We start from the raw sequence: 13,764 nt of genomic DNA, 5'->3' as shown, positions 1-13,764 counted from the left end.
CACTTATTACTCTTGAGTAACGCATCAGCATGAGCAGTTATTACTTATGAGTTCTGCATGAGCATTAGCAGTTATTACTCTTGAGTAACGCATGAGCATATGCAGTTATTACTTATGAGTTGCGCATGAGCATAAGCAATTATTACTGACGAGTTGAGCATGAGCATGTGCAGTTATTACTGAAGAGTTGCGCATGAGCATGAGCACTTATTACTCTTGAGTAACGCATGAGCATGAGCAGTTATTACTTATTAGCTTTGCGTGAGCATAAGCAGTCATTACTTATCAGTTGCGCATGTGCATAAGCCCTCATTACTCTTAAGTAAAGCATGGTCGTGAGTAGTTATTACTTAAAAGTTCAGCATGAGCATGAGCAGTTATTACTCTCTAGTAACGCATGAGTATGAGCAGTTATTACTAATGAATTCCGCATGAGCATGAGCAATTACTACTGATGAGTTGCGCATGAGCATGAGAAGTTATTACTGATGAGTTTTGCATGAGCATGAGCACTTCTTACTCTTGAGTAACGCATCAGCATGAGCAGTTATTACTTGTGAGTTCTGCATGAGCATAAGCAGTTATTACTCTTGAGTAACGCATGAGCATAAGCAATTATTACTTATGAGTTGCGCATGAGCATGAGCAATTATTACTGATGAGTTGCGCATGAGCATGTGCAGTTATTACTGAAAATTTGCACATGAGCATGAGCACTTATTACTCTTCAGTAACGCATAAGCATGAGCAGTTACTACTTATGAGCTTTGCATGAGCATAAGCAGTCATTACTTATGAGTTGCGCATGAGCATGAGAAATTATTACTAATTAGTTGCGCATAAGCATTAGCAGTAAGTACTCTTGAGTAACGCATGAGCATGAGCAGTTATTATTCTTCAATAACGCATGAGCATCAGCAGTTATTACTTATTAGTTTCGCATGAGCATAAGCAGTAATTACTCTTGAGTAACGGATGAGCATGAGCAGTGATTACTTATGAGTTGCGCATGAGCATAAGCAATTATTAGTTATGAGTTACGCATGAGTATTAGCAGTTATTACTTATGGGTTGCACATGAGCATGTGCAGTTATTACTCTTGAGTAACGCATAAGCATGAGCAGTTATTTCCTATGAGTTGCGCATAAGCATGTGCAGTTATTACTCTTTACTAACGCATGAGCATGAGCAGTTATTACTTATTAGTTGCGCATGAAGATGTGTAGTAATTACTGATGAGTTGCTCATGAGAATGAACAGTTGTTACTGATAAGTTTTGCATGAGCATGAGCACTTTGTATTCTTGAGTAACGCATCAGGATGACCAGTTATTACTGATGAGTTCTGCATGAGCATTAGCAGTTATTACTCTTGAGTAACGCATGAGCATGAGCAGTTATTACTTATGAGCTGCGCATGAGCATGAGCAATTATTACTGATGAGTTGCGCAGCAGCATGTGCAGTTATTACTGAAGAGTTGCGCATGAGCATAATCAATTATTACTGATAAGTTGCGCATGAGCATGTGCAGTTATTACTGAACAGTTGCACGTGAGGGTGAGCACTTATTACTCTTGAGTAACGCATGAGCATGAGCAGTTATTACTTATGAGTTACGCATGAGTATGAACAGTTATTACTTATGGGTAGCGCGTGAGCATGTGCAGTTATTACTGATGAGTTGTGCATGAGCACCTGCGGTTATTACTTATGAGTTCTTCATGAGCATGAGCAGTTCTTACTAATCGGTTGCTCATGATCTCGAGCAGGTATTACTAATGACTTGCGCATGAGCATGAGCACTTATTACTCTTGAGTAACGCATAAGCATGAGCAGTTATTTCTTATGAGTTGCATATGAGCATGAGCAGTTATTACTGATGAGTTTTGCATGAGCATGAGCACTTCTTACCTTAGAGTAACGCATCAGCATGAGCAGTTATTACTTATGACTTCCGCATGAGCATTAGCATTTATTACTTTTGAGTAACGCATGAGCATGGCAGTTATTACTTATAAGTTAAGCATGAGGAGGTGCAGTTATTATATAAGAGTTGGGCATGAGCATGAGCACTTATTATTTTTTAGTAACGCATGAGCATGAGCAGTTATTACTTATTAGTTCCGCATGAGCATAAGCAGTATTTACTCTTCAGTAACAAATGAGCATGAGCAGTGATTACTTATGAGTTGAGCATGAGCATGAGCAATTATTACTTATGAGTTATGCATGAGTATGAGCAGTTATTACTTATGGGTTGCGCATGAGCATGTGCAGTTATTACTTATGAGTTTCGCATGTACATCAGCAGTTATTTCTGTTTAGTGAGCATGAGCATGAGCAGTTATTACTCTTGAGTAACGCATAAGCATGAGCAGTTATTTCTTATGAGTTGCGCATGAGCATGTGCAGTTATTACTCTTTACTAACGCATGAGCATGAGCAGTTATTACTTATTAGTTGCACATGAGGATGTGCAGTAATTACTGATGAGTTGTTTATAAGCATGAGCAGTTATTACTGATGAGTTTTGCATGAGTTTTGCATGAGCACTTCTTATTCTTGAGAAACGCATTAGCCTAAGCAGTTATTACTTATGAGTTCTGCATGTGCATTAGCAGTTAATTACTTTTGAGTAACGCATGAACATGAGCAGTTATTACTTATGAGTTGCCTATGAGCATGAGCAATTATTACTGATGAGTTGCGCATGAGCATGAGCAGTTATTACTCTTGAGTAACGCATGAGCATGAGCAGTTGTTACTTATGAGCCTTGCATGGGCATATGCTGTCATTACTTATGAGTTGCGCATGATCATGAGAAATTATTACTAGTTAGTTGCGCATGAGCATGTCCAGTTACTACTTATGAGTTGCGCATGAACATCAGCAGTCATTACTGCTGAGTTGCGTATGTGCATAAGCATGTGCAGTTATTACTGAAGAGTTGCGCATGAGAATGAGCAGTTATTACTTATGGGTTGCGGATGAGCATGTGTAGTTATTACTTATGGGTTGCGCATCAGCATGTGTAGTTATTACTTATGAGTTTCGTATGACCATGAGCACTTATTACTCTTGAGTAGCGAATGACTATGGATAGTTATTATTTATGAGTTGCGCAAAAGCATCAGCAGTTATTTCTGTTGAGTAACGCATGAGCATGAGCAGTTATTACTCTTATGTAACGCATGAGCATGAGCAGTTATTTTTTTTTTGAGTAACACATGAGCATGAGCAGTTATTACTTAGGAGTTCCGCATGAGCATGTGCAGTTATTAGTTGTGTGTTCTGCATGAGCAGGAGCAATTATGACTGATGAGTTGCGCATGATCATGGGCAGTTATTACACTTGAGTAACGCATGAGAATGAGCAGTTATTGCTTATGAGTTGCGCATGAGCATTGCAGTTATCACCCTTGACTAACGAATGAGCATGAGCAGTTATTACTAATGAGCTTTGCATCAGCATAAGAACTTATTACTCTTGAGTAACGCATGAGCATAAGCAGTTATTACTGATGAGTTTCACGTAAACAGAACCAGTTATTAGTTCTAAGTTCTGAACGAGCATGAGCACTTACTACTTTTGAGTAACACATGAGCATGAGCAGTTATTACTTATGAGTTACCCATGAGCATGAGCAGTTATTACTTATGACTTGCGCATGGGCATGAGAAATTATTAGTAATGAGTTGCGCATTCGCATGTGCAGTTATTACTTATGAGTTGCGCATGAGCATCAGCAGTTATTACTGATGAGTTTCGCATGTGGATAAGCACTTATTACTCTTCAGTAAAGCATGATCATGAGCAGTTATTTCTTATTAGTTCCGCATGAGCATGAGCAATTATTATTTATGAGTTGCGCATGAGCATGAGCAATTATTACTGATAAGTTGCGCATGAGCCTTAGCAGTCATTACTGATGAGTTGCGCATGTGCATAACCACTTATTATTCTTGAGTAAAGCATGATCATCAGTAGGTATTACTTATGAGTTGTGCATGAGCATGAGCAGTTTTTACTTATGAGTTGCACATGAGCATGAGCAGTTATTACTGATGAGTTTTGCATGATCATGAGCACTTCTTACTGTTGAGTAACGCATAAGCATGGCAGTTATTACTTATGAGTTCCGCATGAGCATGAGCAATTATTACTTATAAGTTGCGCATGAGCAGGTGCAGTTATTACTGAAGAGTTGGTCATGAGCATGAGCACTTATTATTCTTGAGTAGGGCATGAGCATGAGCACTTATTATTCTTCAGTAACGCATGAGCATGAGCACTTATTACTCTTCAGTAACGCATGAGCATGAGCAGTTATTACTTATTAGTTCCGCATGAGCATGAGCAGTTATTTCTGTTAAATAACGCATGAGCATGAACAGTTATTACTCTTGAGTAACGCATGAGCATGAGCAGTTATTACTCTTGAGTAACACATGAGCACGAGTAGTTATTACTTATGACTTGCCCATGAGCATGTGCAGTTATTAGTTATGAGTTTTGTATGAGCATGAGCAGTTATTACTGAAGAGTTGCGCATGAGAATGAGCACTTATTACTCTTGAGTAACGCATGAGGATGAGCAGTTATTACTTATTACTTCCGCATGAGCATGAGCAGTTATTTCTGTTACATAACTCATGAGCATGAACAGTTATTACTCTTGAGTAATGCATGAGCATGAGCAGTTATTACTCTTGAGTAACACATGAGCATGAGCAGTTATTACTTAAGACTTGCCCATGAGCATGTGCAGTTATTAGTTATGAGTTTTGTATGAGCATGAGCAGTTATTATTGAAGAGTTGCGCATAATAATGAGCACTTATTACTATTGAGTAACGCATAAGTATGAGAAGTTATTACTTATGGGTTGCGCATGAACATGTGTAGTTATTACTTATGAGTTTCGTATGACCATGAGCACTTATTTTTTTGAGTAGCGCATGACTATGAATAGTTATTACTTATGAGTTGCCCATGAGCATCAGCAGTTATTTCTGTTGAGTAACGCATGAGAGTGAGGAGTTATTACTGTTGAGTAACGCATGAGCATGAGCAGTTATTACTCTTGAGTAACACATGAGCATGAGCAGTTATTACTTAGGAGTTCCGCATGAGCATGTGCAGTTATTAGTTGTGAGTTCTGCATGAGCATGAGCAGTTATTACTAATGAGTTGCGCATGATCGTGGGCAGTTACTACACTTGAGTAACGCATGAAAATGAGCAGTTATTGCTTATAAGTTGCGCATGAGCATTGCAGGTATTACCCTTGACTAACGCATCAGCATAAGCAGTTATTACTAATGAGCTTTGCATCAACATGAGCACTTATTACTCTTGAGTAACGCATGAGCATAAGCAGTTATTACTGATAAGTTGCACGTGAACACAACCAGTTATTAGTTGTAAGTTTTGCACGAGCATGAGCACTTACTACTCTTGAGTAACACATGAGCATGAGCAGTTATTACTTATAAGTTACCCAGGAGCATGTGCAGTTATTAGTTATGAGTTCTGCATGAGCATGAGCAGTTAATACTGATGAGTTGCGCTTGAACATTAGCAGTTATTACTTATGAGTAACGCATGAGCATCAGCAGTTATTACTTATGAGTAAAACATGACATTAGCAGTTATTACTCTTGAGTAACGCATGAGCATAAGCAGTTATTACTTATGGGTTGCACATGAGCATGTGCAGTTATTACTCTTTAGTAACGCATGAGCATGGCAGTTATTACTCATGAGTTCCGCATGAGCATGAGCAATTATTACTTATAAGTTGCGCATAAGCAGGTGCAGTTATTACTGAAGAGTTGGGCATGAGCATGAGCACTTAGTATTCTTGAGTAAGGCATGAGCATGAGCACTTATTATTTTTCAGTACCGCATGAGCATTAGCAATTATTACTTATGAGTTACGCATGAGTATGAGCAGTTATTACTTATGGGTTGCGCATGAGCATGTGCAGTTATTACTTATGAGTTTTGCATGAGCATTACCAGTTATTACTCTTAATTAACGCATGAGCCTCAGCAGTTATTTTTTATGAGTTTCGCATGAGCATGCGCAATTAGTACTGAAGAGTTGGGCATGAGCATGAACATGAGCATTTTTTACTCTTGAGTAACGCATGAGCATGAGCACTTATTAATCTTGAGTAACGCATAAGCATGAGCAGTTATTACTTATTAGTTCTGCATGAGCATGAGCAGTAATTACTCTTGAGTAACGCATGGGTATGAGCAGTTATTACTTATGGGTTGCGCATGAGCATGTGCAGTTATTACTTATGAGTTTGGCATGAGCATCAGCAGTTATTTCTGTTCAGTAAGCATAAACATGAGCAGTTATTACTCTTGAGTAACGCATGAGCATGAGCAGTTATTACTCTTGAGTAACACATGAGCATGAGCAGTTATTACTTATGAGTTGCGCATGGGCATGTGCAGTTAATACTCTTTACTAACGCATGAGAACGAGAAGGTATTACTTTAGAGTTGCGCGTGAGCGTGGGCAGTTATTACTGATAAGTTGCTCATGAGCATTAGCAACTATTACTGATTAGTTGCGCATGAGCATGTGCAGTTATTACTCTTTACTAACGCATGACCATGAGAAGGTATTACTTTAGAGTTGCGCATGAGCGTGGGCACTTATTACTGAAGAGTTGCGCATGAGAATGAGCACTTATTACTCTTGAGTAATAAGTGCATGAGCAGTTATTAGTTATGAGTTGGGCATCAGCATGAGCAATTATTGCTTATGAGTTACGCATAAGTATGAGCAGTTATTACTTATGGGTTGCGTATGAGCATGTGTAGTTATTACTTATGAGTTTCGTATGACCATGAGCACTTATTACTCTTGAGTAGCGCATGACTATGGATAGTTATTACTTATGAGTTGCGCATAAGTATCAGCAGTTATTTCTGTTGAGTAACACATGAGCATGAGCAGTTATTACTTAGGAGTTCTGCATGAGCATGTGCAGTTATTAGTTGTGAGTTCTGCATGAGCAGGAGCAGTTATGACTGATGAGTTGCGCATGATCATGGGCAGTTATTACACTTGAGTAACGCATGAAAATGAGCAGTTGTTGCTTATGAGTTGCGCCTGAGCATTGCAGTTATTACCCTTGACTAACGAATGAGCATGAGCAGTTATTACTAATGAGCTTTGCATCAGCATAAGAACTTATTACTCTTGAGTAACGCATGAGCATAAGCAGTTTTTACTGATGAGTTTCACGTGAACAGAACCAGTAATTAGTTGTTAGTTCTGAACGAGCATGAGCACTTACTACTTTTGAGTAACACATGAGCATGAGCAGTTATTATATATGAGTTACCCATGAGCATGAGCAGTTATTACTTATTAGTTGCGCATGAGCATAAGAAATTATTACTAATGAGTTGCGCATGCGCATGTCCAGTTATTACTTATGAGTTGCACATGAGCATCAGCAGTTATTACTGTTGTGTTTTGCATGTGGGTAAGAACTTATTACTCTTCAGTAAAGCATGATCATGAGCAGTTATTTCTTATTAGTTCCGCATGAGCATGAGCAATTATTATTTATGAGTTGCGCTTGAGCATGAGCAATTATTACTGATAAGTTACGCTTGAGCCTTAGCAGTCATTACTGATGAGTTGCGCATGTGCATAACCACTTATTATTCTTGAGTAAAGCATGATCATTAGTAGTTATTACTTATGAGTTGCCCATGAGCATGAGCAATTATTGCTTATGAGTTGCGCATAAGTATGAGCAGTTATTACTTATGGGTTGCGCATGAACATGTGTAGTTACTACTTATGAGTTTCGTATAACCATGAGCACTTATTTTTCTTGAGTAGCGCATGACTATGAATAGTTATTACTTATGAGTTGCGCATGAGCATCAGCAGGTATTTCTGTTGAGTAACACATGAGAGTGAGCAGTTATTACTGTTGAGTAACGCATGAGCATGAGCAGTTATTACTCTTGAGTAACACATGAGCATGAGCAGTTATTACTTAGGAGTTGCGCATGATGATGGGCAGTTACTACACTTAAGTAACGCATGAAAAGGAGCAGTTATTGCTTATAAGTTGCGCATGAGCATTGCAGTTATAACCCTTGACTAACGCATGAGCATGAGCAGTTATTACTAATGAGCTTTGCATCAACATGAGCACTTATTATTCTTGAGTAACGCATGAGCATAAGCAGTTATTACTGATGAGTTGCACGTGAACAGAACCAGTTATTAGTTGTAAGTTTTGCACGAGCATGAGCACTTACTACTCTTGAGTAACACATGAGCATGAGCAGTTATTACTTTTAAGTTACCCATGAGCATGTGCAGTTATTAGTTCTGAGTTCTGCATGAGCATGAGCAGTTAATACTGATGAGTTGCGCATGAACATGAGCAGTTATTACTTATGAGTAACACATGAGCATGAGCAGTTATTACTCTTGAGTAACGCATGAGCATAAGCAGTTATTACTTATGGGTTGCACATGAGCATGTGCAGTTATTACTTATGAGTTTCGCATGAGCAAGAGCACTTATTAATCTTGAGTAATGCGTGACCATGGGTAGTTATTATTTATGAGTTGCGCATGACCATCAGCAGTTATTTCTGTTGAATAACGCATGAGCATTAGGAGTTATTTCTGTTGAACTACGCATGAGCATGAACAGTTATTACTTTTGAGTAACGCAGGAGCATGAGCAATTATTACTTTTGAGTAACACATGCCCGTGACCAGTTATTACTTATGAATTGCCCATTAGCATGTGCAGTTATTAGTTATAAGTTTTGCATGAGCATGAGCAGTTATTACTGATGAGTTGCGCATGAACATGAGCAGTTAATACCCTTAAGTAACGTATTAGCATGAGAAGTTATTCCTTTTAATTTGTGCATGAGTATGAACAGTTATTACTAATGAGTTGATTATGAGCATAAGCAGTTATTACTTATTAGTTTCACATGGCCATGAGCACTTATTACTCTTGGGTAACGCATGACCATGGGTAGTTATTACTTAAGAGTTGCGCATGAGCATCAGCAGCTTGTTTTGTTAAATAACGCATGAGCATGAACAGTTATTACTCTTGAGTAACGCATGAGCATGAGCAGTTATTACTCTTGAGTAACACATGAGCATGAGCAGTTATTACTTATGACTTGCCCATGAGCATGTTCAGTTATTAGTTATGAGTTTTGTATGAGCATGAGCAGTTATTACTGATGAGTTGCGTATGAACATGAGCAGTTAATACACTTGAGTAACGCATTAGCATGAGAAGTTATTACTTATAAGTTGTGCATGAGCATGAAGAGTTATTACTTATGAGTTGCTCATGAGCATGAGCAGTTATTACTAATGATTTGCGCATGAGCATGAGCACTTATTACTCTAGAGTAACGCATGAGCAAGAGCAGTTATTGCTTATGAGTTGCGCATGAGCATGTGCAGTTATTACTCTTCACTAACGCATGAGCATCAGCATTCATTACTTATGAGTTGCGCATGATCATGTGCAGTTATTACTTATCGGTTCCGCATGAGTACGAGCAGTTATTACTTTTGAGTAAAGCATCACCATGAGCAGTTATTACTTATGAGTTGCGAATGAGCATCAGCAGTTATTTCTGATTAGTAACGCATGAGCATGAGCAGTGATTACTCTTGAGTAACGCATGAGCATGAGCAGTTATTACTTATGAATTCCGCATGAGCATGAGCAATTATTACTTATAAGTTGCGCATGAGCAGGTTCAGTTATTACTGAAGAGTTGGTCATGAGCATGAGCACTTATTATTCTTGAGTAAGGCATGAGCATGAGCACTTATTATTCTTCAGTAACGCATGAGCATGAGCACTTATTACTCTTGAGTAACGCATGAGCATGAGCAGTTATTACTTATTAGTTCCGCATGAGCATGAGCAGTAATTACGATTGAGCAACGCATGAGCATGGGCAGTGATTACTCATGAGTTGCGCATGAGCATGAGCAATTATTAGTTATGAGTTACGCATGCGTATGAGCAGTTATTACTTATGGGTTGCGCATGACCATGAACAACTATTACTGATGAGTTGCGCATGAGAATGAGCACTTATTACTCTTGAGTAACGCATGAGCATGAGCAGTTATTACTTATGAGTTGCGCATGAGCATGTGTAGTTATTACTTATGAGTTTCGTATGACCATGAGCACTTATTTTTCTTGAGTAGCGCATGACTATGAATAGTTATTACTTATGAGTTGCGCATGAGCATCGCCAGTTATTTCTGTTGAGTAACGCATGAGAGTGAGCAGTTATTACTGTTGAATAACGCATGAGCATGAGCAGTTATTACTCTTGAGTAACACATGAGCATGAGCAGTTATTACTAAGGAGTTCCGCATGAGCATGTGCAGTTATTAGTTGTGAGTTCTGCATGAGCATGAGCAGTTATTACTGATGAGTTGCGCATGATCATGGCCAGTTACTACACTTGAGTAACGCATGAAAATGAGCAGTTATTGCTTATAAGTTGCGCATGAGCATTGCAGTTATTACCCTTGACTAACGCATGAGCATGAGCAGTTATTACTAATGAGCTTTGCATCAACATGAGCACTTATTACTCTTGAGTAACGCATGAGCATAAGCAGTTATTACTGATGAGTTGCACGTGAACACAACCAGTTATTAGTTGTAAGTTTTGCACGAGCATGAGCACTTACTACTCTTGAGTAACACATGAGCATGAGCAGTTATTACTTATAAGTTACCCATGAGCATGTGCAGTTATTAGTTCTGAGTTCTGCATGAACATGAGCAGTTAATACTGATGAGTTGCGCATGAACATGAGCAGTTATTACTTATGAGTAACGCATGAGCATCAGCAGTTATTACTTATGAGTAACACATGAGCATGAGCAGTTATTACTCTTGAGTAACGCATGAGCATAAGCAGTTATTACTTATGGGTTGCACATGAGCATGTGCAGTTATTACTTATGAGTTTCGCATGAGCAAGAGCACTTATTAATCTTGAGTAATGCGTGACCATGGGTAGTTATTATTTATGAGTTGCGCATGACCATCAGCAGTTATTTCTGTTGAATAACGCATGAGCATGAGGAGTTATTTCTGTTGAACTACGCATGAGCATGAACAGTTATTACTTTTGAGTAACGCAGGAGCATGAGCAATTATTACTTTTGAGTAACACATGCCCGTGACCAGTTATTACTTATGAATTGCCCATTAGCATGTGCAGTTATTAGTTATGAGTTCTGCATGAGCATGAGCAGTTATTACTGATGAGTTGCGCATGAACATGATCAGTTAATTCCCTTAAGTAATGTATTAGCATGAGAAGTTATTCCTTTTACTTTGTGCATGATTATGAACAGTTATTACTTATGAGTTGATTATGAGCATAAGCAGTTATTACTTATTAGTTTCACATGGCCATTAGCACTTATTACTCTTGGGTAACGCATGAGCTTGAGCAGTTATTACTCTTGAGTAACGCATGACCATGGGTAGTAATTACTTAAGAGTTGCGCATGAGCATCAGCAGCTCTTTTTGTTGAATAACGCATGAGCATGAGCAGTTATTTCTGTTAAATAACGCATGAGCATGAACAGTTATTACTCTTGAGTAACGCATGAAAATGAGCAGTTATTACTCTTGAGTAACATATGAGCATGAGCAGTTATTACTTATGACTTGCCCATGAGCATGTTCAGTTATTAGTTATGAGTTTTGTATGAGCATGAGCAGTTATTACTGATGAGTTGCCCATGAACATGAGCAGTTAATACACTTGAGTAACGCATTAGCATGAGAAGTTATTACTTATAAGTTGTGCATGAGCATGAAGAGTTATTACTTATGAGTTGCTCATGAGCATGAGCAGTTATTACTAATGATTTGCGCATGAGCATGAGCACTTATTACTCTCGAGTAACGCATGAGCATGAGCAGTTATTGGTTATGAGTTGCGCATGAGCATGTGCAGTTATTACTCTTGAGTAACGCATGAGCATGAGCAGTTATTACTTATGAGTAACACATGAGCATGAGCAGTTATTACTCTTGAGTAACGCATGAGCATGAGCAGTTATTACTTATGGGTTGCACATGAGCATGTGCAGTTATTACTTATGAGTTGCGCATGAGCATGAGCACTTATTAATCTTGAGTAATGCGTGACCATGGGTAGTTATTATTTATGAGTTGTGCATGAGCATCAGCAGTTATTTCTGTTGAATAACGCATGAGCATGAGGAGTTATTTCTGTTGAACTACGCATGAGCATGAACAGTTATTACTTTTGAGTAACGCAGGAGCATGAGCAATTATTACTTTTGAGTAACACATGCCCGTGACCATTTATTACTTATGAATTGCCCATTAGCATGTGCAGTTATTAGTTATGAGTTTTGCATGAGCATGAGCAGTTATTACTGATGAGTTGCGCATGAACATGAGCAGTTAATACCCTTAAGTAACGTATTAGCATAAGAAGTTAGTTTTTTTAATTTGTGCATGAGTATGAACAGTTATCACTTATGAGTTGATTATGAGCATAAGCAGTGATTACTTATTAGTTTCACATGGCCATGAGCACTTATTACTCTTGGGTAACGCATGGGCTTGAGCAGTTATTACTCTTGAGTAACGCATGACCATGGGTAGTTATTACTTAAGAGTTGCGCATGAGCATCAGCAGCTTGTTTTGTTGAATAACGCATGAGCATGAGCAGTTATTTCTGTTAAATAACGCATGAGCATGAACAGTTATTACTCTTGAGTAACGCATGAGCATGAGCAGTTATTACTCTTGAGTAACACATGAGCATGAGCAGTTATTACTTATGACTTGCCCATGAGCATGTGCAGTTATTATGAGTTTTGTATGAGCATGAGCAGTTATTACTGATGAGTTGCGCATGAACATGAGCAGTTAATACACTTGAGTAACGCATTAGCATGAGAAGTTATTACTTATAAGTTGTGCATGAGCATGAAGAGTTATTACTTATGAGTAGCTCATGAGCATGAGCAGTTATTACTAATGATTTGCGCATGAGCATGAGCACTTATTACTCTCGAGTAACGCATGAGCATGAGCAGTTATTGCTTATGAGTTGCGCATGAGCATGTGCAGTTATTACCTTTCACTAACGCATGAGCATCAGCAGTCATTACTTATGAGTTGCGCATGATCATGTACAGTTATTACTTATGGGTTCCGCATGAGTAGGAGCAGTTATTACTTTTGAGTAAAGCATGACCATGAGCAGTTATTGCTTATGAGTTGCGCATGAGCATCAGCAGTTATTTCGGTTTAGTAACGCATGAGCATGAGCAGTGATTACTCTTGAGTAACGCAATAGCATGAGCAGTTATTACTCTTGAGTAACACATGAGCATGTGCAGTTATCAGTTGTGAGTTCTGCATGAGCATGAGCACTTATCACTCTTGAGTAGCGCATGACGATGAGTAGTTATTACTTATAAGTTGCGCATGAGCAACAGCAGTTATTTGTGTTGAGTAACGCATGAGCATGAGCAGTTATTACTTATGCGTAACGCATGAGCATGAGCAGTTAATACTCTTGAGTAACACACGAGCATGAGCAGTTATTACTTAAGAGTTGCGCATGAGCATGTGCAGTTATTAGTTGAGTTGCGCATGAGCATTAGCAGTTATTACTTATGAGTTGCGCATGAG

At 38.6% G+C, this 13,764-nt stretch overlaps 1 protein-coding gene across 1 annotated transcript in view; it reads left to right on the top strand.

Moving 5' to 3' along the window:
• Window positions 1-13,764, top strand: part of LOC146477062 (uncharacterized) — a 450,556-nt gene that overhangs the window by 315,874 nt on the left and 120,918 nt on the right. The gene's annotated exons all lie outside the window — the stretch shown is intronic.

This window comes from Pavona decussata, unplaced genomic scaffold (genome assembly GCF_977016875.1).
Source record: "Pavona decussata unplaced genomic scaffold, jaPavDecu1.1 SCAFFOLD_72, whole genome shotgun sequence".
NCBI classification, from domain to species: domain Eukaryota; kingdom Metazoa; phylum Cnidaria; class Anthozoa; order Scleractinia; family Agariciidae; genus Pavona; species Pavona decussata.
Note: the sequence above shows the minus strand (reverse complement) of the source record. Positions and strands in the feature narration are given on the sequence as shown.